We start from the raw sequence: 26,054 nt of genomic DNA on the forward strand, positions 1-26,054 counted from the left end.
CTTACATACGGTACTATATGTAGACCATGTTTAGTAAGTTTAAATGTAAACAAGGCACTCTATCTTACAAAAAATTAACAAAAGTAATTATTACTGATTAAAAAACATTCAACTGGGGGGCGGGGCCTGACCGCCATGCTGTCCGGTCGCAGGCTAGAGGGGCTCCTGCAAAACTTATTCCCCATGGGAAAAATATGGAAGTTTACCACCAGCATCGAAGCCCAGGAGATATCCCATGTGTCCGGGTAGCTGCCGGCGGCACTGCGGCCCCCAGGATCGGATGTTTCGGAGCCTATGTGGGCGATACGGGGCTTTGGGGCCTGTGTGGGTGAAGAGCGGGGCGGACGGCCGCCGTCCTGTTGGTGAGCCCGGCTGCCGTGTGGCGACCTTGAGACGTGCCTCGCAGGTCCCGCTTCCCCCCCCTTGGACCGGGAGGGTTATCCCGGTCCCCACTGGGGAGAATCATAGCCTACCATCGGCCTCTCACCAGGCCTACGCTGCGTGGTGCACTGTGTGCCTGAGCACCAAAATGGCGGCAATGTGACCAACGCTGACAATTTCGCCTGCCTGCAGACACCTCCGCCCGTGCCCTGAATCAATCTACGGTACCTGAGTCACACACAACGGATCCCTGCAGAAGCTAGTAACCACAAACCCACTGATTACATCTGGCACCCACGGCTGCCTTCCTGGGCACAGAGCCCTCAGAGGTAAACCCTCACTCCACAGCCATACACCTGGACATTTCACCTCCCCAGGACTCCCGCTGTTGGCCATAAATCACCACCGAGGGTGCAAGTACCGGGCCCATAAAGTGCAGGGGGTAATATCAAGACCACACACCATGATGCTCTATACAGCTGGAGGGCAACAGAAGCCGACCACAATCAGAAGACACGGCAGATCAGTCTGTAAACATACCCCTGGAGACCACAGGCGATGACCAGACAGCATGCCCTGGCAACCTACTACACCCACTGGACGTAATTGTGCTCTTATTTTATTTTGATTTTGGCCTGTTGCCTTAAGCTATATTATTTTATTGCACTTCAAATGTTCATGCTAGTTCAGGAGAGGTCAATACTGCAGTGACTTGTTTTACCATATCAGGTGCAACCAGCATTGTTAATGATAACCCAGGCTTAATGTACCCCTATAGGTCTCTCAGTGTTGTGCTCATTCGAGTAGCTTATTCTAAGGGAGAAATAGCCTCAGGGCATGTCACTGGGTCACCGTCCCCAAGCGTAGAGCTCATCTTGTCTCCCATTGCCCTCTAAGGCAACACTGCCTGACGCATACACACCACTCCTGGCATGGCCACCGGCGGCATGGGATGGAGGACACGAGTGGAAATTTTACTTGGTTCACACCCTAATTTAGCATCCAGCTTCTAGCGATGCAATGCCACCTTCTCCAAGGATAGCCTGAACGAACGTCCCCCCCAGTGGTCTTATAATGTGTATAAAGTGTTGAAGAAAGCTATAAATAATCATTTACAATTGCTATTGAGTCTAGATAGATTTGAATACCCTAAGAATCTACGTTATAATCTCACTCTATAATAGCGATACCAAGCATGTACCTACTCTTGTCTTTGTAACTTTAAAAATTGTGCACGTTTTCTCACTGCCTTACTGCTTACAAGTTGTGTATTTTGTCTCCTGTCACAAGCTGTTGGGGCGTGACAAGTTGTATGTAATTATCTGCACTTCAAAAATAAAGAATTTAAAAAACATTCAACTAAATACATTCAGAAGTCTATGAGACAAAGGTAAGTATATTTATTTCTCAGCGACACTTAGATGTATAGAAAACAGAAAGTATAGGCGCTCACTATATGGTGGAACAGGCTGCGGTATACAGTACAAGGACTCCCAAAACCTTGTGTGGTGGAATAGACAAGATAAAAAAATACAGCGTATACTGCGCCTTAAAATTTTAAGGCGCAGTATACGCTATATTTTTTTATCTTGACACCTAGATGTGTTGTCTTTTGAAATATTCATAGGTGAATATTTTTAAAAATACTCATACATAGATGTTAGCAGATTCCTTACATTTACCTATATGTTGAATATTTGAAATTTGTATTAGTATTTTTTTGTCATCCCTACTATATGGTTAGGGGGGAAAAGCATTTTTTGCATTTATATGATTTTTAGGGAAATTATTAAAATTAATGGATGATGTATTATGTTAATACTTCACACCCCCAGTAACTCTGCAAAAGATAAACTAATAAATGAAAAGTACTTTTGGTCAATTTAAATAATTCTAAAAATAAAATGAGGATTCATTGAAATATAACAATTACAAAAAATTGTAGTTTTGTGATATTTGTATGCCCTAGTCATACATCCCATTTTTCAAATAAGTGTTACACTTTTTCTTTTCTTTTTTGAAAAATAACTCTGATGAAGGAGTTAAATCACAGTATAAGTAGCCTACATGCACTTGAAATTCCAAAGCCAATTTTAGAAATTATTGTTAACAATATTGATGTGAAGACATGATCTGGTCTATGCAGTCCTGACAAAGTTTGTCACAAAAGACAAAATAATTATTTTTAGAACGGGACATATCTTACTATAAATCATCATCATATTATTATTATTATTATTTAAAAAGCGCCAATAAATTCTTCAAGACTCATGGGACTTGAAACCCAAACTGCAAATTCAGATCTAAACATATACAACTAGAAGCATCTAGCAGGGGACTATAGGACAATTGGTATAAAAAGTAATAATGGTGGATGTGAGACTGACATTTACACTGTTTTTACATATTCAATTGTTTGACTTATGTGAATTATTTTCCCGTAAATGATGGTCACTCCCTTTTTATATAAATTTCCTTACTACAACATATTTTTTTTTATTGTCCTTTTATTTTTCATTTTATGTACATATTGCATTTTGTAAAGTGACACCAACCCTCATTAGATGTTTTGTATATTTCATTTTTGCATTTAGTGCTATAGGCTATTGCACTGTTTATTGCTACATTGTGGAAACATGAATGGCCCTTACAGTGATATAAATCTATGCTCAGAGGGGAACTGTCATTTCTCTGAAATATATACCAATTGTCACAATTACTGTGTGAACCAACACGCAAAACTATATTAACACAAACAACGTTGTGGCGAAACCAACCTCGCCACTATGAGCTGGAGAAGCCTGGTTGCTCGCCTGCTTCCTTTGGACTATGGACCAGACTTTAAAAAGCTTTATTTTACCTGCAGAAAGGCATATTCGTGCCTTTCAGCCGGGGTGTTCAGTAGATTCCAGCTACCGAACAAACTACCGTATGAGGGACCACCTAGGAGATGGAGTGTGCCGTCAATTAACCGCCCAGAAGCTGCGGTTAACCGCAGCTTAATTGATGAACGCTGGGTGGCCTTTGTTCGTTTGCCGACCACGAGGTAGCGGACATTTTAATCGTGCGAAAGACCAGCGGTGTTCGGCGAGGATTCTATGGAACTATAAACGGACACTTAATTGCACGAACACCGCTGAGCCGTCTGTCGCCTGGGTCCTATCGTACAAGGTTAACCGAACACTGGAATTCGGTATTTCTATGGGAATTGTAGTAACCCAGATAGCTATACCATGGAGCCTATTTGTGTGATTAAAGACTTTGGCTCCATGGCGATTAAACTGTATTCGTGTAGTCTGGGTGCCAGTCACTTAATAATGTGCACCCAGACCTGAGCTATCTGGGGATATGTAACATGTCTGTGTTGGGTGGAATAAAAGTGACTTTATATATTTTAAAGCATAATACTGTATTTAGATCCCCACATGTGTAATGGAGTCTTGTCTTTGTCCTGGGAGGTAATTGGATTACCTCTACAATTATCTCCAGGGCAGAAGAGAGGAAACCAGGATGCATTGTGGGAATGTTTACTGCTGTGTGTCTGTAATTGGTTTATGTCTGTCCTTTGTTACAGTCTTCCATTTGGTCCCCTAGGGGAGTGTCCACCAGGTGGGAGACCTGCATAAATACTGGGCAGGTAGCCCTGAGTAAATGAGTTGCTGTTTAACCCTGAAGCTGGAGTGTGTCTCTTTCTTGGGGGGAAGGGGACTGTATGCCGACTGCCAGGAGTGTAAGCTGTCCATATTGCTTTTCCTGTTCGGCTGCTTCCAGGGTTCGTGTGTCTGCTGTTCGAGAGTTGGTGAATTCGTGCAGTTTGGGAGTTCGGGAAGTTGGTGCTTATGGTAGCTGCTGGTCTATGGAAAAGGGGATTATCGCCTAAACGCATTTTTCCCTTTTTTGGCGGAAACGGTCCGTTACAATTGGTGGCAAGCGGTGGGATCGTTCCTACAACCAGAGGGACAGCTACAGACAACACCATTCCTGGATTACAAAGTGAGGGCAACGCCAGTACCCGTACAGCGCCCCTATCTACAAGGAACCAACTGCAGCAGAGCAAGCATGGCACCCAGCTACACTCAAGAGGCGTATGACAGAGAGGTCACCAAGATACTGGCTTTATGCGGACCCAACCCCTCAGAATATAGAGTGCAGCGTGTGAAGCAAGCAGTGCGAGAGTACTTGCCGTGGGAATCAGAGCGGGCCAGGGGGTTTGCAGACCTCCCTCCCCAGCGGCAATGTGTGGCCCAGGGAGCTGATGGTGTCGTCCATCCTCCCCAGCAGCCGTGTGTGTCCAAGGGAGCCGAAGGTGCAGTCCTTCCTCCCCAGCGGCAGGCTGAGTTACAGGGGGCAGAGGTTGTTGTTCCTGCCCCCCAGCAGCAAAGTGAGATGCCAAGAAGGCAGTGTGAAGTGAAGGGAGAGGAGAGCAGCGTCCTCCCTCCCCAGCGGCCGTGTGTGCCCCAGGGAGCTGATGGTGTCGTCCATCCTCCCCAGCAGCCATGTGTGTCCCAGGGAGCCGAAGGTGCAGTCCTTCCTCCCCAGCGGCAGGCTGAGTTACAGGGGGCAGAGGTTGTTGTTCCTGCCCCCCAGCAGCAAAGTGATATGCCAAGAAGGCAGTGTGAAGCGAAGGGAGAGGAGAGCAGCGTCCTCCCTCCCCAGCGGCAGTGTGTGCCCCAGGGAGCTGATGGTGTCGTCCATCCTCCCCAGCGGCAGTGTCTGTCCCAGGGAGCAGAAGGTGCAGTCCTTCCCCCCCAGCGGCAGTGTGTGTCCCAGGGAGCAGAAGGTGTCGCCCTTCCTCCCCAGCGGCAGTGTGTACCCCAGGGAGCTGATGGTGTCGTCCATCCTCCCCAGCGGCAGTGTGTCCTGCCGGGAGCAGAGACAGTCAGTCTCGCACCCCAGCAGCCGGACAAGAGAATGAAAGGGGAGACAGCTGGTCCCCCTTTCCACCAGCAGAGAGAGTGGCAGGGAGAGGAGCCTGCTACCCCCTCTCCCCAGCGGCAGTTTACCGTCCAGAGGGAGGAGCTTGTTACACCCTCTCTCCAGCGGCAGCCTAACCCACCAAGGGGAGATGTTAAGCCCCACGACTGTGCAGATGGGACCGTAGTCTCTGTACTTACAGCCCAAGGGGTAGGGACGGTCGGTCCTGTCCCCCAGCCACAGAGTGATGTATCCAAAGGGGAGACAGTCGGTCTCCCCCTCCGGCAGCCGAGCTATGCACCTAAAGGGGAGACAGTCAGTCTCCAGCAACCAGGCTCCAACCAGACTACTTCCGTGGTAGTGCTGGCACCAGGACAGAATACCGCTGGTCTCTGCCCCCTCAGCAACCCACCAAGGCAGCCTAACTGTTCCCCACACAGTCATGGTGAGACACCTGGACCTGGACAAGTTTGTAATTTTTTCAGGTGTAGTACCCAGTTATTGTGGGGGGGCTGTACTAATAGTTGTGTTTTGTGGGTGGGTTGCTGGACTAACCAGGGCACTGACCGGCAGGAGGTCAGGTACCCTGTTAGTCTAGTTGGTAAAGGGGAGAAGTGTGGCGAAACCAACCTCGCCACTATGAGCTGGAGAAGCCTGGTTGCTCGCCTGCTTCCTTTGGACTATGGACCAGACTTTAAAAAGCTTTATTTTACCTGCAGAAAGGCATATTCGTGCCTTTCAGCCGGGGTGTTCAGTAGATTCCAGCTACCGAACAAACTACCGTATGAGGGACCACCTAGGAGATGGAGTGTGCCGTCAATTAACCGCCCAGAAGCTGCGGTTAACCGCAGCTTAATTGATGAACGCTGGGTGGCCTTTGTTCGTTTGCCGACCACGAGGTAGCGGACATTTTAATCGTGCGAAAGACCAGCGGTGTTCGGCGAGGATTCTATGGAACTATAAACGGACACTTAATTGCACGAACACCGCTGAGCCGTCTGTCGCCTGGGTCCTATCGTACAAGGTTAACCGAACACTGGAATTCGGTATTTCTATGGGAATTGTAGTAACCCAGATAGCTATACCATGGAGCCTATTTGTGTGATTAAAGACTTTGGCTCCATGGCGATTAAACTGTATTCGTGTAGTCTGGGTGCCAGTCACTTAATAATGTGCACCCAGACCTGAGCTATCTGGGGATATGTAACATGTCTGTGTTGGGTGGAATAAAAGTGACTTTATATATTTTAAAGCATAATACTGTATTTAGATCCCCACATGTGTAATGGAGTCTTGTCTTTGTCCTGGGAGGTAATTGGATTACCTCTACAATTATCTCCAGGGCAGAAGAGAGGAAACCAGGATGCATTGTGGGAATGTTTACTGCTGTGTGTCTGTAATTGGTTTATGTCTGTCCTTTGTTACAGTCTTCCATTTGGTCCCCTAGGGGAGTGTCCACCAGGTGGGAGACCTGCATAAATACTGGGCAGGTAGCCCTGAGTAAATGAGTTGCTGTTTAACCCTGAAGCTGGAGTGTGTCTCTTTCTTGGGGGGAAGGGGACTGTATGCCGACTGCCAGGAGTGTAAGCTGTCCATATTGCTTTTCCTGTTCGGCTGCTTCCAGGGTTCGTGTGTCTGCTGTTCGAGAGTTGGTGAATTCGTGCAGTTTGGGAGTTCGGGAAGTTGGTGCTTATGGTAGCTGCTGGTCTATGGAAAAGGGGATTATCGCCTAAACGCATTTTTCCCTTTTTTGGCGGAAACGGTCCGTTACAAACGTATACTGGACCTTAGAATAGCCGGACTTAACGTAAAAGAGGATGGTCAAATAACAAGACAAGGTCGGGGATACAGAATGAGACAATACGAATAAACTAACCAAGGGTCAGCATATCAGAAGTAGGGAACATCAAAAACATAAGCCAAAGTAAAAAAACAGAAAATACACCAGGAACGCGTTCTCTGACAACAAACATGTGGAAACCACGATAGGGCACTGAGAAAATGCATTACAGGGTTTAAATATGCCTCTCCGTGCTGTGATTGGATAGTACATGGCCTTTGACCCCAAAATGTGCGTGTGCCTCGACATCGAGAAGTCACACGCACGCTGGAGCCATCTTTAATGTGTGCAGTGCACCCTTTAACAGTAAGAACGAGACCGCAGTGGCCGGCATCCCTTAGAACGCAGCACCAGCAGGGACCCGTCTTCTGAGAGGATCGGGCAGCACTCCTCCACCATCCAGATAAGTTAAACTTTCCCTTTTTGGCGCGACTGCCCTGCTTATGATCAGGGACTTTCTTTTATCTGAAGTATCGGCACGGCCGCACTGATCAGGCGCGGTCACGTCGATACAAACCCCCTGCGCCGTGACACCAATAAATTAAACATTAAAAATTACCTATAAGTTTTGTTAACAATTTGCATGAGACTTTCTGTTTTATAAATGTCATTATATATATATTTTTAAAAAAACTATTTAGCAAATTACATTATTATCCAGTTCAGACAAGGTTAAACCTGGACACTTTGGATAAGGGATCTTTGGGAAGATAGTTCAACAATGTAACTTAAAAGAGAATACGACTGATTAACAAATTAACAAAAACTGTTTTACTGATGGAAAACAGCTTCTGATTACCAAACAAAGCTCTTTCCCAAAAACATAATCAGGTTTCATAGATTCCGTTAACACTGAATAGAAATATACAGATTTCAATCTCTTCCGTATCTTACTCTAAGACATGAAATGAGCTCCATTGCAAATGAAGAGGAGAAATAGAAACTGTTTCATTGTATGCTTTCTCTATGCTGGAAGTCAGGACAGAACAGAAGAATAGCCATGATTGATGGGGACTAGGATGAAGGCGCCCAGATGTACAATAAAAAAGTGTGGATTTCTACATTTACCGGTAATTTTATTTTTCACACCTCTCAAATACATTGTTGTTAAATATAAGAATAAGAAAACATAATATTAAAAACTTGGGAAGTTACATTTCAAATCCAGGATAAAGGTGATGTGGAATTTTTTTTTTGCTATGTTAGTAAAGTATTACTCTCTCGGTATTCCACAGTGGCAAAATGCAGCCAATAGGAGAGCCATAAAAATTACATACAATAGGTGGAACACACATCTGTAGATTCTAGAAAAGAAAACAAAGCATCATAGTGTAATATGTCAAAGATAAAATATAGTAAATGGCAGTAGAGCAATATTACTCACAAGCCTAGAGCCAAAATGACATATGGCTCTTATGTGCAGCACGGTGGGACTCTTAATAGGATGTCCCCATCCTTCTTGATATTCCTTCTTGGGTAGTTGGAAGGCAGCAGTAGAAAAATGCAGTATTCCAATGTGTTTTTCCAATAAGGAAACTTTATTGTTGATGGAAATAAATCTTCCCAGTTAAAATACAATATATATAAAAAAAATTATAAGAAATCTGTAATAGACAGTGTTGTCCAAATAAAAGTTCAAGATGTAGACTGTATATGTCCAAAACGCGTTTCGCCCTATGGTGGGGGCTTCCTCAGTTGGTATCAGTCGATATTATAAATACGAGCCTTTTAGCGTCTTTATATACTAATTTATAATATTTAATACATTTTTTTCAGGGTTTTCTATGTAGTGTATATTGTATATACTATGTACTTTTTGATACACACATAACGTTGTGGTGATACATTGCTTCTTAATTTACATGGTGCAGATAGATATATGCATAGTAGCCTTGGGACATTATAGAAAACGGATCTATCCGCAGTGGAACGCATAGGCTCGGTACTATGCGTTCCAGTGACGTCATAGGTGCGTCCCAGGAACAGAAACCGGAAGTGACATGTATAAGCCGATGGCAGGACATCATTGGTGCACCCCGAGAACAGGAACCGGAATTGACGCACATGGAACCAGCGGTGGAACGCAAAACCCGGAAGTAAAAGAGATTTATAGTATATAAAGACGCTAAAAGGCTCGTATTTATAATATCGACTGATACCAACTGAGGAAGCCCCCACCATAGGGCGAAACGCGTTTTGGACATATACAGTCTACATCTTGAACTTTTATTTGGACAACACTGTCTATTACAGATTTCTTGTAATTTTTTTTATATATTGCAGGGATGTCGAACACGCTGCCCCCCAGATGTTGCTGAACTACAACTCCCATGATTCCCTGGCTATCTGTTTCATTGAAAGAATCATGAGAGTTGTAGTTCAGCAACATCTGGGGGGGCCGCATGTTCGACATCCCTGATATATTGTATTTTAGCTGGGAAGATTTATTTCCATCAACAATAAAGTTTCCTTATTGGAAAAACACATTGGAATACTGCATTTTTGTACTGCTGCCTTCCAACTACCCAAGAAGGAATACCAAGAAGGATGGGGACATCCTATTAAGAGTCCCACCGTGCTGCACATAAGAGCCATATGTCATTTTGGCTCTAGGCTTGTGAGTAATATTGCTCTACTGCCATTTACTATATTTTATCTTTGGCATTTTACACTATGATGCTTTGTTCTCTTTTCTAGAATCTACAGATGTATGTTCCACCTATTGTATGTATTATTTGTATTTCTATATAAGTGGTAGAAGGGGTTTCCACTTAGGTGGCTTGTGGCTGTTTAGCTACCACACACTTTTTTCTCACTGTATTTCTACTATTTTTTCACTTTGCAACAGGAGAGCCATATTCACTGCACATCCTTGTGGTACAACATTACCCCCCTTCCTATATCCTCCTGGTCTTGTGTCGGCCATATTCTCCTTGTGTCTTCTTATTTACCCATAGTCAACACATCATTTATTTTATTAAAGGGACACTCCAGTGCCAGGAAAACAAACCATTTCCTGGCACTGCAGGTCCCCTCTCCCTCCCATCTTATGTTGCTGAAAGGGTGAAAACCCCTTCAGTGACTTACCTGAGACCACCGCTGATGTCCCTCGGCGGTGGTTTAGGGTCTGCCCACGCTTCTCCCCCGCCAACGTCAGCCGGTGGCGGAGACCGATTGCGCATGCGCGGCCGCCGGCGGGATGAGACCTAATGCGCATTTGACCGACCAATAGGAAAGCATTGAAAATGTTTTCAATGCTTTCCTATGGGATTTTAGCGACGCTGGAGGTCCTCACATAGAAAACCTGTGCTATAGACCAGGAAGAGCCCTCTAGTAGCCCTCTAGAGTTAACCCTGCAAGGTAAATATTGCAGTTTATGAAAACTGCAATATTTATAGTTGCAGGGTTAAGGGTAGTGGGAGTTGGCACCCAGACCACTCCAATGGGCAGAAGTGGTCTGGGTGCCTGGAGTGTCCCTTTAAGGATTTATCATCTGTGATTCTTTCTGTCCATCCCTGTGATCACTGTCTACCTCCTCAATTTTATCTGTTCACAAATGTGGTATGTGACTCTCTCCATCTCCCTTAACCCTCTCACCTATCCTCACTGTAACAGAGACAATATTCTTTCTGCTTCGCCTGATTTGTCTGCTCAGAGCGTACGGCCTGCACTTTGAGTGGAGAGAGGACAGGATATGATGTTATGTTCCTACCTCCTCCACTTACATTGCATGTTGAGTACACCAAGGTGACTGAGTGGCATACTCCCCAACATCAGCATCCCTAAAAGCAATTGCATCACTGACTCTGCCCAAAGGGGGATGACTAACCCAGAAAGGGGGCAGGCTGCCCAAATTACCGGCAGGTAAGCCAGGCGTGAATGCCTGCCAAGCTGCTTGCCACTGAGGGCAGACTATGCAGGGAGCACTGTTTCAGTGCAAATAATGACATGCTCATGGTATGCTTTTGCAGTATGGTTCTCTGATGTCCCCAAAAGTGGGACACCAGGAATCAAAGTCAGAAGGTCCGGAAAATCAAGACTGTCCTGCTGAAATTGGGATGGTTGGGAGGCATTGGGTGGGCAGAGGAGAATAAATACATTCTTAGTCTCTGTACCTCTTAACTTTGGTACAATGTTGGCAATGCAAAGCTGGAAGAGGGGTGCTGACACTGCTAGACTACACTACTGCCCATGTGTTGTGTGTCTAATGCAGTCTATTGTGAGCCGGCAGCGAAGGCTTAGCCATACAATGAGGAAATAGATTTTAGCAGTTTTGATTTACCAACATAGAACAGAATTTGGGTACCATGCTTTTATTCTTGTTCAGGGCATTTTTAAATTGATATTCACTTTGTATATTAATGGTATTAATAGAAAGAAGGTCTGTATGAGTTTGTATGCTTTATGAGAGAATAATATTTCATGTTCTTTTATATAGATTTTCCTATATTTCATGAAAAACATAGGATAGCATTAAGCCAATAGACATAATGTAAATCATTTCATGAGAATGGGTATGTTGAGATTTTCTTTTATTGATTACAGTTGTTTTTGTTAATGTTATCACTCTGTGGAAAGAAGAATACTCCACGGGCATGCAATCCCTCCAACGGAAGGAGGAGGGTTACTGGATACCAGGCACTTTTTTCCAATGCGGCCTAGGTTGGGGGAGGTGAGCGGATCTGGATAAAGGGACTGCCTCTGTTTCTCGTCTCACAAGCCAGTTCATTCCTACATCATTTTCTGATGACAGGAGAAGCACTGACTGGTACCGGACTGCCTTTCCTCATCTGGCTGATTAGCGGTATAGGCTGAATGAATAGGACGGGACCCCTACTTCATGCTGCAACTGCCTTTAAAGGGACACTATAGTCACCTGAACAACTTTAGCGTAATGAAGCAGTTTTGGTGTATAGAACATGCCCCTGCAGCCTCACTGCTCAATCCTCTGCCATTTAGGAGTTAAATCCCTTTGTTTATGAACCCTAATCACACCTCCCTGCATGTGACTTGCACAGCCTTCCATAAACACTTCCTGTAAAGAGAGCCCTATTTAGGCTTTCTTTATTGCAAGTTCTGTTTAATTAAGATTTTCTTATCCCCTGCTATGTTAATAGCTTGCTAGACCCTGCAAGAGCCTCCTGTATGTGATTAAAGTTCAATTTAGAGATTGAGATACAATTATTTAAGGTAAATTACATCTGTTTGAAAGTGAAACCAGTTTTTTTTTCATGCAGGCTCTGTCAATCATAGCCAGGGGAGGTGTGGCTAGGGCTGCATAAACAGAAACAAAGTGATTTAACTCCTAAATGACAGTGAATTGAGCAGTGAAATTGCAGGGGAATGATCTATACACTAAAACTGCTTTATTTAGCTAAAGTAATTTAGGTGACTATAGTGTTCCTTTAAACACTGCAGTGATATCAGTCTGTTTTTTTTTTGTTTGTTTTTTGTGTTTTCCTGATATTTGTTCCCAGTGGCTTTACAGCTTGTAGGATATCAATATTGATATTAGAATTTCTGCTTACGCCCATGTCTAGATATATTTTCCTCTTTGCAAACCCACGCTACAAGGTGGATCTAGATAAGTTTACTTAACATGTTCATTATTATAATAATTTTTTTTTTTTTTTTAAGTGCAGGTTTTTCCTGTTGCCTTGCCTGATATGGGTTTCTGCCTCTTAAAATGTGCGGTTATCCCGAATGCCTTGCAATGAATGTTATGTATGTTAATTACCTTGCCAATGCTGTTGGGGCATCGCAGACTGAATTGTATGCACATAAAAAAAAAAAAAATAGAACAAAAATAAAAATAGAGCAGCCTAATTGTTTTATAAGGTGTTGCACTATGTACTCTTACTACTTCTTTTTCATGATCCATTGAGTACTTAGAAGATGATGTCTCATTTATAGTTGCCCTACTGTACTGCTCTATTTGGTTTTATTTATTTTTGTAGGTACACTGCTCTATTTTATATTTCGAGGACCTGAGGAATCCTTGCTGTATCTTCTGTTTCTTATTGAAAGGGGTAAAAACCATTTCATTCATTTTTTAGCTTTTGCATTGCACTATTATGGGTGAGTGTGCCATTTGTAGTATATTTTTTCGCAGTATGTCAATGGTAGTTTTTCCAAGTGTTAAAATATGGGGAACATTTGAAAATGTTTACAATTTTTGCCAGCTTTCCTGTGCACACTGCTGTAGCAGTATTATGAGCAATACAAAACTTAAGAAAAACTTTGATATAAGTATATATTAGATAAATTACAATCTAGCATCAATATAATTTTAATAATGATTCCTGACTTTCGGCAAGTATCACACAAGTGTGTTCAGTGTGACAACAATTATAAAATGTCACACCCATTTTCTGCTAGTAATTCTGCCAAGTTAGAGATCATTATCAACTTGGTACATCCCTTTCAATGCATTTATCTCACTAGTGAGGCCGTCGATAGGCTGACAAAATCAGCGGATGCTCTTATGCCTCGTTTCCACTGAGCGGATCGGTTCGGGTTGGTACACTTTGGAAGGTTTAGAATGGATCAGCCCATTCTGGTGAGCGTTTCCACTGCAAGTCAGACCTTCAGGGCCATGCGGGGTTTAGAAAAAAATGCTCTTCCTGTCCACCAATCAATGGATTGTATAGTAGCTCCACCCTAACCGAACCGTTCCATTTCCTATGGCCCTACATCTGAAGCAGGACCCTGAATGGATTGGTACGGTTCGCTTGTATGGACCACTTTCATAATGGAAACACCCAAAATAGCGAACCGTACCGAACTGAACCGAACCGATCCGCTCAGTGGAAACGAGGCATTATGGCACCCATCCAAGGCTTCCAGCACCATATTGCAGAGGAGGAGATACAGGGACCTGGAGGATAGATGCGATCTGAAGAACTTTGGGGTTACTTGGCCTAGCGTGCCTAGACAATCAAGCATTTAACATGTATAAATGCTATTCCAGGCAGGCCTATTGTGATACAGAAATCATCATCAATATGCACTTGCATTACAGTAAGTGTGTATTGTTGTTTGGTTCAAGGTGGATTCCAACTAACTATATAAAGAGATTTTCTCTGTTCAAATGTATTGCAATGTATAACATTTCCTCTGCTTTCATTGCATGCATTACATCTTAGTGTTGGATGTCAGGTCATATGGGGTAGCCATACTTATAACACTCAGTCTTTCTGCTGCAATATACACAGTCATATACTACATCATTTACAACAATCATTCCTTTTTGAGTTGGTCTGAGTTACTGCACCTTAGTGTTCTGTTTTCATTGACGAATTGAACTCCCACACATATTATAAGGGTAATGGGTGACACGTGTATGAATGAAAAGAAAAGGCTACTGGATTGACGGTGTGTTTTATGCTTAATAGTGTTTGGTAAGACAAACAGCTAAAAACTGCTTGGATTCTGATAGCTTCAACTATTCAAGATTAAGAATTCTACGAAGAATTCTCTTGAGCCTTTCAGTCCTGTAAATGCAACATACATTTGCAGATAAAGAAAACACAACAAAACATTAAAATACATTGTAAAGAGAGTTCCGGGAACCGGGCCATGTGAATGGGTGACTTTTTCTCAAGATCCACATTGTAATGCCGATGATTCTACAATCCACACCTTTCCCTCCACACCTCACTAACCCACCTTGCTTCCTCTCCCGCAACTGTGTCATCTAAGAAACAACTCCATTGTAAACTCTTAAAGCAACCTCTTTTTCCAACACATGAAATGCATCTTACTCTTTTATGTAATTTTACCCTACTACCCTCAGAATGTAAGCTTATTTAAGCAGGTCTCCTGTACGTCTTACTTGTCTTGTTTTAACTACTTGTTTGTTAGTTCATCTACTGTACAGCACTGTGTAATTCTTTGGTACTTTATTAAATATAATAGAAATAAAGATAATGGACCCAGCGAGTTCCAAAAACCACCTACAGTCTTTGAACAAAGTATGGACAAGCAAGCACCCCAGGAGTGGCTCTCAGCACCATATTTCCCCAGAAGCACCATTGACCCAGACTACCAAACCAAACATCACCCTTCATAAAGAAAAGGTGCATGGCCAAACATTATCTCTACATCTAGAGGGTGAATAGCATTAAAACTGCTTACCTTCCCAGTGGGCAAGATAACGATTGTCTGCAGGTCAGTAACTCCTCTACCACGTGACTGCAGCAGGCCAAAAACAAAAATCCCTGCAAGAACAATTAATCTAAGAAGAGGTTTTGTAAAAAAAATGTCTTGTTCACTTTTTAGGCTTTTTTTCTAGCATGTTTTCTTTTTGTTCCTAAATATTCCTTTATTTGCACAAAACTATTCCTTACTGTGCCTCTTCAGTTATTTTATTTTCCTGTTTTTTTATTTGGTTCACAAATTACTTAGTTCCTTTGTATGAAGAGAGGTGCAAAACAGCACCGTCGGAGTGGCTGATTTTCCATGGCAGGTAAGCAGCCTTTATGTTTTTGTTTAAGGAATAATTCATGTTTTTGTTAAAGGAAAAGAAAATCATTCAAATTGCAAATGTGTCTTATTTTCTGAACGCTGTCAATTGTGAAATCAACAGGAAACGAAAAGGGGAAAAAAATGAAAAGAGGAATAAAAAATAATGGAAAGATTGGTGAGTTTGGCGCATTACAGAAAAGATAGAAAAGAGTCACCATTGTGTAAAGGTGGGGTGACAACTTTATACAAGGCAATTAAGCATTTGCTCAATACTGGAGCAAACATATAAGTGAATGTGTCCATTTTTAAACATAAATTGAAGAGTAAGTCTCTCACTATATTTTCACAAACTTTCTTTTACTAATGCATCACCCTCAAAGGAAGAAAGGCAAACACAACCTGAAAACAATTTGCTATATAATTTGAAGTCTGTCAACCAACTATAGTGCCTATACCTCTTCTGTAAGAGCACTGATGGTGACACCTATACTTAATAATAACGAATCCAGTAATTCACAGCCAACCCTTTTTCTAAGGTTTCATCTTGTTGCACCAACCCATTCAGTGCCCTATTCTGCATCATGGTGTCATTAGCAACATCATCTACAAAAAACCATATTCAAAAATGAAGATCACATTACCTATATACTGGTCGAGATTGATGACCTTAGAACAGTGTTTTCCCACCACTTGTGTGGCTCAATTCACCTCAAAGTGTGTCGTTAACACATTGACTTAAGAGCTGTAATAGATTGAAAGCAATTCTGAGGGAGACACTGTTGGCACCACAACTGCTTAACCTCACTGAAGTGTCTGGAGTCCATTGGCATTGTCCTTCAATTCACCAATAAATCATTTTTATTGTTTCAATACTATACAAGATTTCCTAGCAACCCATCACTTCTGTGCTGCTTCGGCTAATAAGGAAGACTGAGCAGAAATGGGTAATTGTTATTGGCTGTGAGTGTCAGCTGACCAAATTCAGCCTTTCACAGTACCCACTTCAAGTATGAATTTTTATAGCTACAAGCTGGCCCTTACTGTCCATTGTGCAAACCGGTTAAATGCCTGGTGGGCCGTGATGGCGATGGGCCAAGCCAACAGGGGAGATCAAGGGATCTCCAAGGCTTCTTCTCAAGGGCCGGGTCAAAGAAGAATATCCACACCCACTTTCTACTATACCAGAACATTGCCATGGCAGCGCTCTGTTACATTCCCTGGCGCTGGCTGGAAAGGAGTAGTCTGCACCCACTGGGGGTGCATACAATATGATTCTCCCACTGAACCAGGGATTCAGAATCCCCCCCCCTTTTCTGGCCAAAGGTAAGCCCCAGGGAGGAAGGAATAAACTTTTGTTAACATTTTTTTTTTATTACATTTTTCCACCAATGTATTTCACTTTCCCCCACTGCTGCACCATTCCCACATCACAGTCCCTATCCCATATCACAGCCGTTATGTCTCCAGAACAGCTCCTCTACAGTATATAACCCCCACTACTGCAACCAATACACCAATACAGCCACCACAATGCAGCTCCTATCCCCCCATCATAGTCACTAACCCCCATCATAGTCCCTATCCACCCCATCATAGCCCATATCTCCCCCAAACACTACAGCCCCTATCCCCCCTCATCACAGTTCATTACCCCCACCACAGCTCCCATCCTGCCCCTATCCTAAACATTGTACCTTTTATCACAGTCCCATCCTCCATCACAGTCATTATACACCCAGCATAGCCTCTCTACATTTCTATTACTGCCCCTACACCCAACACAGCCCCCATAGCCCCAACATAGCCTCTATTCTCCCATCACAGCCCCTCTCCCACCTTGTACTTCAGTCCATAACTCCCCAAACCCTACAGCCCCTAGCCCCTCCATTACAGGCCTTATATCCCCATCAGAGCTCTATCTTACCATCACAGCCCCTACCCCCCATACTCTATAGTCCACATCTCCCCTATACACTACAGCCTCTATCTCACTATATATTTCATCCCCTGTCCCACCATATACTACATTCCATATTTCACCCATACACAGCAACTACTATACACTACATTTTATGTCTTCCCAATACACTACAGCCCCTTCCCTTCCACACAATGCAGCCCCTACCACCCCAACACACTGCACCCCATATGCCCCCACATCCTACAGCTTCTTTCCCACATCCCTCACACAAGTCATAATCTCCCCCACATACACTACAGCTTCTAACCCCACACAAATACACACTACAACATTAACAGGCCTCTACACTACAAACAGACACAAACCTCCTCAAGCAGTCACCCCCAACATGCAAACTAAGACATAACTCCACGAGCAGAATCCCTACATGCATTTATCTCCCCACATACAGTCATAAACAACGCCACAGCAAGTTTACCACACAACACCACAAGCTGCCTTCCCCCAAACATGCAACTTCACATGCTGCCTCCAAACGCATACAAATTCAGAGCCAGTCTCCCTATGCACACTCACACACACATACACATACACATGCACAACACCCTCTCCCAGCCCTGTCACTCTTTTGTCTTCTGATATTCCACTTTTGGAAACACAAGAGACATGTCACAAGCAAACAGAGGTCATTAAATTCATTTGCACTGTGATGTGATGAGTGAAACATCACAGAATCAACCAGGGAAGATTTGACAGGGGCCCAAAATTAGAACTGTTTTGCTGAATCTGAAATAGTTGAAGAGCATGGTTTTTCATATGTACTTTGTTTAAATGTTTTCTCTGATTGCACATAGGTCTCGTGCTTTTAATCCTCTTAAACCTTTAAATAAGTCATTTCTAACAGAAAGCAGGAGAAGAAAAACCATGTAAACAGAGTAGTAAGTAACACTTACTGAAGAGGAGATTGGAAGCCAAGTCATTTGAGCTCAGTGTAGGTTATACAAATTGTAAATTATTGTCAAGTCATCATATAGTGGTGTTGCTTCCCACAGGATGCATTCCTTTTGAAGGCAGGTTCAAGGAGCAAGATTGTATGCTAGGTAGGGAGGTCCCATGTCTGCTGCATGTATCATGTCATTTTCTCAGAGACAGGTTTAAAAGTAACTCTCTGGGCACCATAACAACCTCACTGGAATTAAGCTGTTATGGTACTAGAAGATCGCTGGCTCTGGCTTACTTTTAGGGGTTTAAGCATTTAAGAACAATTTAAGCCCAAACTCTTGTATCCAGCACTGTTTAGCTCTGCCCCTGTCCTGTTTCTCTCCAATTCTTGAAAGAGGAAGCCTTGTACAACCTCAAACAGGGCTGTCACTCTATGCAAATCAGTAGCTCCCCATTCACAAAATGACTTGAGAAATGTATGTATTATTCTAAAGCTATTTTTTATAAATGGGGAGCTTCTGATTGGCTTAACGAATGAACTGATGCTCTCAGTCAATCAGTGGCACCTCTGTCCGAGGCTGTGCAATGCTTCCTCAGCTAAATTAGGCTGGATACAAGACTTTGGGTTTAACCTGGTCGTGAACAGATGAACCCCTAAAGGTAAGCCGACACCAATGATCTTCTGGCACCATTAACTGCAATCCAATTACATTTTTGTGGTTCCCGTCATGTACCTTTAATTTATCTTGCAAAGGGGTGAGATATTTTATTGTACAATAATCTTGTAAAATTTTTGTAGAGTTGATATTAAAGAAGTACAAATGACACATTATTATTTTTACATTTTTTAAAATTCTTTATTTAAGAACAGGCAATAAAGTACAACAGTGTTGATTTAATCAATGCATGTCAGGACAGAGATGACACATTATTATTAACATTTACGTATGTACTACAATAATTTTTTCAGTACTTCCGCAGTTCTTAAAGTGGCTATTGGCAGGATCAAAGTTATATGGCATTACACTGATGACCTATTCTGCAACTTTAAAATCATCTTAATGACCCATTTTACGACATACAGCAGCAAATCCTGCAAAGCATCTTTGTAAATTAGCATCAGTAGGGTCTCCATTACATTGGGTTATCTTATACATCTACAGAAAATGTGTTATTTATTGTGGCCTGTTACCTCGGAGATGACGAATAGGATGTGTCTGTTAGAACAGTTGGGGACCCAATGAAAGCAACCTTGAGACACAATTTTGGATCTGAACCAATAGGGTAACTAAGAACCAATGATTTACAATATGCTTCAAGCTGAATCTGAAAGAGCTCAAGCACTGACTAGAGGAAGTCAGAGACAGGTAAAGGTTAAATTCTAAATGGCAGGGTTTTCCCCACCTCTTTTGGTTCAACAGCAGTAACAGACATGCGTGAAAATACTATGATACTATGTGACATGAGAGAAAGTCTGTGTTGTACATGAAGCTTGCAATGTCAGTCTGGTAGCAGAAGAACGTGATGGACAGTTTGATCATGTCCATTTGACCACAGCCTAATTGTTATTATTTATATCTATATACAGTGAGGGAAAAAAGTAATTGATACCCTGTTGATTTTAATTTATATATAATAAATAATATAATATAATTTTAATTTTAATGGAAGGTGTATTTTAACAGTGAGAGACAGAATAACAAAAAAAAAATCCAGAAAAACGCCTGTCAAAAAAGTTATTTTAATTAAATTAAATTAATTTAAATTAATTTGCATGTCATTTAGTGAAATAAGTATTTGACCTCTTCGACTAAGTACTTGGTGGCAAAACCCTTGTTGGCAATCACAGAGGTCAGATGTTTATTGTAGTTGACCACCAGGTTTGCACACATCTCAGGGGGGATTTTGTCCCACTCCTCATTGCAGATCTTCTCCAAGTCATTAAGGTTTCGAGGATGACACTTGGCAACTTGAACCTTCAGCTCCCTCCACAGATTTTCTATGGGATTAAGGTGACTGGCTACGCCACTCCAGGACCTTAATATGCTTGTTCTTGAGCCACTCCTGACAGTTATTTTTTGTTTCTTCCATTTGCAAATAATCGCACCAACTGTTGTCACCTTCTCACCAAGCTGCTTGGCGATGGTCTTGTAGCCCATTCCAGCCTTGTGTAGGTCTACAATCTTGTCCCTGTCATCCTTGGACAACTCTTTGGTCTTGGCCATGGTGGAGTATTTAGAATCTTATTGATTGATTTTTTCTGTGGACAGGTGTCTTTTATACAAGAGAAGAGAGTGCTCCTTTAAGAGAGTGCTCCTAATCTCAGCTCGTTACCTATATAAAAGCTTGGGAAGGGGCGCCGTTCCACCAGCCAATCAGGGAAAAGGGTGCAAAGCTAAATCGCGCCAATCAGCTCTTGGGCAGTGAGGTGTTTCACTGACCAATCAGGAGAAAGGGTGGGAAACCAGTTTAAATGGCAGCCCTTCTCCTATTGGCCGGCACAGACTTCCAGGCAGGCAGCGGGACTCTGCAGACGTGAAGCCGCCTCACAGTTCCAGGGATTCTGCCGTGGCTTGCGCCTCTCTCTCTTGTGGATATCTCCACAAAGGTAGAACCAGAGAGAGCGCTCTTTTGGCAGCTACGAGTCTGGACATGTAGCTCCCGGGTAGGGAGCCCCTGCAGCCGCTGTCTGCCTTGCTGACAGCCCAGCAGCAGGCAGGAGGCTCCTGGATCTTCTCCTGGCCAGTGATTTTGGCTCCTTTAGGAGCAGGTAGGGCGATTCCCCGCAGGAGAAGGGATCTAGTCTCCTGGCCAACATAGCCAGTCCCATTAAAGTGTCCCCACCAACCTCAGGAACCCCACACCAGGGGTGTACTCATTAATTATTTCCCTTGCGGTTTTGCACTTATGTTACTAGTGTGAACGTTCCAATTGATTGGTGTGAACATTCTAATGGGGCGCCGGGGTGGTCCCTGTTCGGGAGACGAATGGGTTCTATTCGTATAAACGCTCCCAAAGCAGGCACAGCAAACGAAACACAAGGGGGAACACATGAAAAAAATAGTGTGCACATGTGGGTATGGCACTTAGTGACAGCGGTTCGTCAATACACCTACCATTAAAATTATAGACTGATCATTTCTTTGTCAGTGGGCAAACGTTCAAAATCAGCAGGGGATCAAATACTTTTTTCCCTCACTGTAGCACCCCCATATTGTTCAGCCACTCTAGAACTATAGAAAGGCTATTTTCAAACGGGCCTACAATCTATAAGGATTTGAGGTAGGTGGATGTATACAATTAGTATCTTGTCTTAGGACACTTACTGGTGAAGTGGTTTGATCAGGATTTGAACCTTGGTTTCCCACTTCCCAGTTCCAGTTCTCAGATAGCTGCTACTTGACCATAGGCAAATTAGTTGCTACAATAAAATTGATCTGCTAAAACATCGGTGGTAATATTAATTTGTTGAATAATTTTAGATGTTAGAGTTCAGAAATTTGGCAAATAGGAAAGATGGCAAGGAGTTGGAGCTAGGAAAATGAAATGAGTAGGGGTTAGTGTTAATAGTTGCATTTTACTGGAATTTGGGGAGTTTGAAAGAGTAGAATGAGCTGTAGGTAAAGTGAAAGGAAAAATAATAAGTGTAAAGGGAAAAGAGTAGAGGAAGCATTTTGTGAGTGAATGTATGTACTAGATATGCAAAACAAGCCTCTAGTTTATAACCTGAGATCTACTTCCTTATAACCTAAGAAAACTATATGCAAATTAGGCAATACCTAGAGTTATTTTGTTCTTAGACTTTATTTCTTTGTCAATCTTTCTTTTATTGAGGCAGGAGTTAAATGGGGTACAGAATAAAGAAGAGGGGATGCACAGTATTTGTACAAAGTGGGATCGCTTTAACACAGTAGTACATCTCCTACAAAGGACAGCCTCATTTTATATTTTATATTAAGCAAGCTTTTCAGTAGATCAATAGCACACATAAAATAACAGTTATAAAAGTAGTTTACACTAAACGATTGAATCATCAGGAGTTAAATGAATGAAAATATGCGATAGTGAGCCAAGCAATCCTGGTAGGTATAAGTGTGTAGCGAACACGCTAACATGCTAGACTAGTCATGTATACAATAATGGTTAGTGCCCTTGAGCGTTTATGATTATGCTAAACATAGTAATAACAACCTGGCTAGTCATGCTCATCTAAAGAGAAGTCATAGGAGTTAAACATGAATGCAGGCATAGAACGGTTAACAGTATACGGCAAAGGCCTTGCTTAGCAGTCGTTATCCCTGAAACAAGATTAAAAGGCCAGATTAAGTTTAGTGAGGCTTATACATTGCATATGCACTTTGGTGAACTTAACGCAATAGTAGAATGAGTAACTGCCTGGCTAGAGTTACTATCAGTGTGGTAACATAAGTGTACACTTTGCTAGGCCTTTGGGTTTGGTTATATTTAACAGGTGAGAGACAATGCCCTAAAGAAGAAATAACAAGTGGTAGGCTGTGGGATACGTTACAGCAGCCAGTAGGTTAATTATGAGCGTTCAAGTCCTTATGTGGCATATTGGAGCCGCGTAGGTAGTCCAGGTTAACCTGATTAGCCTATGCCCATTCGTGAGGCCGGTTTCAGACGTTCGGTCAGTGGTGGTGATGGTTCCTCCTGCACAGCGTCTCGGTTTGCAGCTTGAACCCTGAGATGTAGGTTTGTGCCGCGCTGGTCTATGGGTCTTGGGTCCTTGTTAGGGAGGGTGGTGCCGTCTGCTTGGATGGTCCTGCTGGGAGTTGCAGTGGTGGTCATCCGTGATTTTTGAGGCATGGGGAAAGGTTGTGTGTGGCGAGGGGTTTTTCCCCGGCTCCAGGCGTTATTGAGGGTCGACACCACGTGGCCACAGACTCGGGGACTTCTTGAGGCCGGGTCTTTCCCTTTATGGGCGCTGAGGAAGGCCCAGGTGGTCATCCGCCGCCGGCGGCGGGTGGCTTTCCTGCGGTGTGGTCGGTGTCCCGGAGGTAGTCTCCTGGTGACCCTCGGCCCAGATGGGCATGCCGCCCTTAGCGTTAGGTCGGCCTTGCCCGGGGTCTGCCCTCCTGATTTTTCCAGCAGCACCAACCTGCGCGGAGTGGGGGCGAGTTGGGCCTCCCTGCTCTCCAATTTCTCCCAGAATCTCCTGAACAGTGCATCTAGGTTAGACTTTATTTCAACATTAGTTGCCAATAGTGAAAGTAGGATTTATAAAGTAATTGTAAGAATCTGCATTGTCAAGACTCTTACCTACACATTTGAACTAGGTATTAGACTTGGAAATTAATTTTGGTTTCAAAATGCAATTTGTTAGAATTTGGGCTGATCTGGTGATTTTATGATATCCTGAACTTGAAATGTAGCCGAATCATGAACCGATTGTAATGGATCAATGGAAGGAATTCGGAATTCAAAATTCCACCCATGGCCCAAAAAAGAGATGATTACGGTAATTGGAAAAAAAGATTATGGATAGCTATGGGACACTCACTAAATGTTGATTTTATTCACAGACCAAGAAAAAAATAAGCGAAAGTTGGGATAAAAGGAAGAGTAGTAAAATCTATATCTATATATAAAAATATATATAAATGCAGATTTTGTTTACCACTCTTTTTTCTTCCCTATTGATGACTTTTTCTGACTTGATATGAAAAGCAACAGCTACCAGTTGGTGATTCGACACACACAATCAAGTTCAATGTGGTTCTTTGACGTTCGACGACCTCATACATTGCATGAGGACATCAAACATTCAATCAATGCTTCTCTATGAGAAGCATTGCATTTGAGGAGCGAGGCACTTGCCACGCATTCACTTCTCATCCACAAGCATTTGATTGGACAGGAAGTTGAAGGGGCATGAAAAGTAACAGGTGGATTGGGATTCTGCATCTACTCAGTGCTGGTAATTAAGGGCTTAGTTATTGTAAATTTTTAAACATGTCAGGGGGGCCCAAGGGTCAAAATGATGCAAACACATGGTTAAAAAAAGAGATATCATTATAGCTTCTAGATTCTAGATTCTAGAACAAAGTTGTAGTCCAGTTCAAACAGCAGATTTATTTGGAAAAGTGCAACGTTTCAATCTCAAATAGATCTTTCTCCAGGGGCCTGACAGAGATGGCTAATGGACTCGTCTTCGTCTACACTGTGGGTCCCTATACTCTGCAGGAGATTCAAGGCTGTGCTGTACACCGTGACTCAAACGCTGTTATACTTAAAGTACCGTAGACCGCATGTCTTCTGCAGCAACAGCGTGATCATTCTGGAATAGAATCCAGGCTTTTCAATACGTTCTGGAGAGAGCTACACTGTCACTAGTACTTGAAGCATGAGGCTGGTCCCACTTCACCATGCTGCAGGACTGTATACTGCCCCAAACTGGCATTGGCTGAAAAGTGTTCACAGGGCCTTAATTAGTCTCTCTCTGTGCCACCCATACCTACCCTGCAGAGTTATGCTAGTCTACAGGCTATTTCTTTTTAATGTTGGCATTCCCCTCATCCCCCTTTTTTTTTTAAATCTGTCTTTCTACAACTCCCCTCATATGTGGGGCCCCATGGGGTGGAAATCTGGTGTTGCTGCCCAGATCAGCTAGTCTAGTTGTCTCAATTAATATTTCTTACTAACTATGAACCCAATGCAATTGATATGCTCTGTTGTTATTTATTTTTCCCCTGTGTTGCATTATGTTAATCTTATGCTATTTTATTTAAAAAAACAAATTTAGTCTATTGTCTTACGTGTTGAATATAATTTCCAATACTGATGTTTCCCTTATACAAAAGCAATATCCATGATGTATTCATGCACATCAAAAAAAAAAGAATTATAAACATAAAGAAATAAAGAATTATAAAAATAAATAAAACCAAACCCAAAAGATTAGGCACAGCGTAATGTTCAATTTGAACCCTGTACTATTGTTACACATTTAAAGGAATACTCCAAATATCATAACCATAATGAGTTAAGACAGTAGAGGGGTTAGCTCACTGGCTGTGTACAATCAACTGGCACTACTCTCATTTCAATGAGCTGGCCCTATAATCACGGCCCTATAAAAAAAAAATATATATATACATACTGTATTTTTCCGTCTATAAGATGCCCCCATGTATAAGACGACCCCTATTTTTGAGCCCAAAACAAATAAATACATATTTTAAACATCTATAACACTGAAGTCCCAGGCCGGACCCGGCCCCCTTACACGTCCGGACACTGGTTCCCTGGACAGCCGACCTGCTGTTGGCAGCAACGATGCCTTCTGCCCGCAGTACCATATGGGGGATGCCAGGCAAGGCCTCACTCTGCAGCATCTATTTGTAATGCGGAGCCGTGAGGTCTTGGCGTGGTCTAGAGTGATGCGAGGAAGCATGCGGTTGCACTAGATCTCTCAGATCCACGCACACAATCGATCAAATTCACAGAGAAACTTCAAGTATGTCAGGAGGTCGCAGAGGTATACAACACAGCCAAAGCCCGCAGGAACCTGCCAGTTTTCAACCCAACAGTCAGCTCAGTGTTCTGTCAAGTAGCCAAGTTTTGTGCCCA

Source organism: Pelobates fuscus, chromosome 5 (assembly GCF_036172605.1).
Source record: "Pelobates fuscus isolate aPelFus1 chromosome 5, aPelFus1.pri, whole genome shotgun sequence".
NCBI classification, from domain to species: domain Eukaryota; kingdom Metazoa; phylum Chordata; class Amphibia; order Anura; family Pelobatidae; genus Pelobates; species Pelobates fuscus.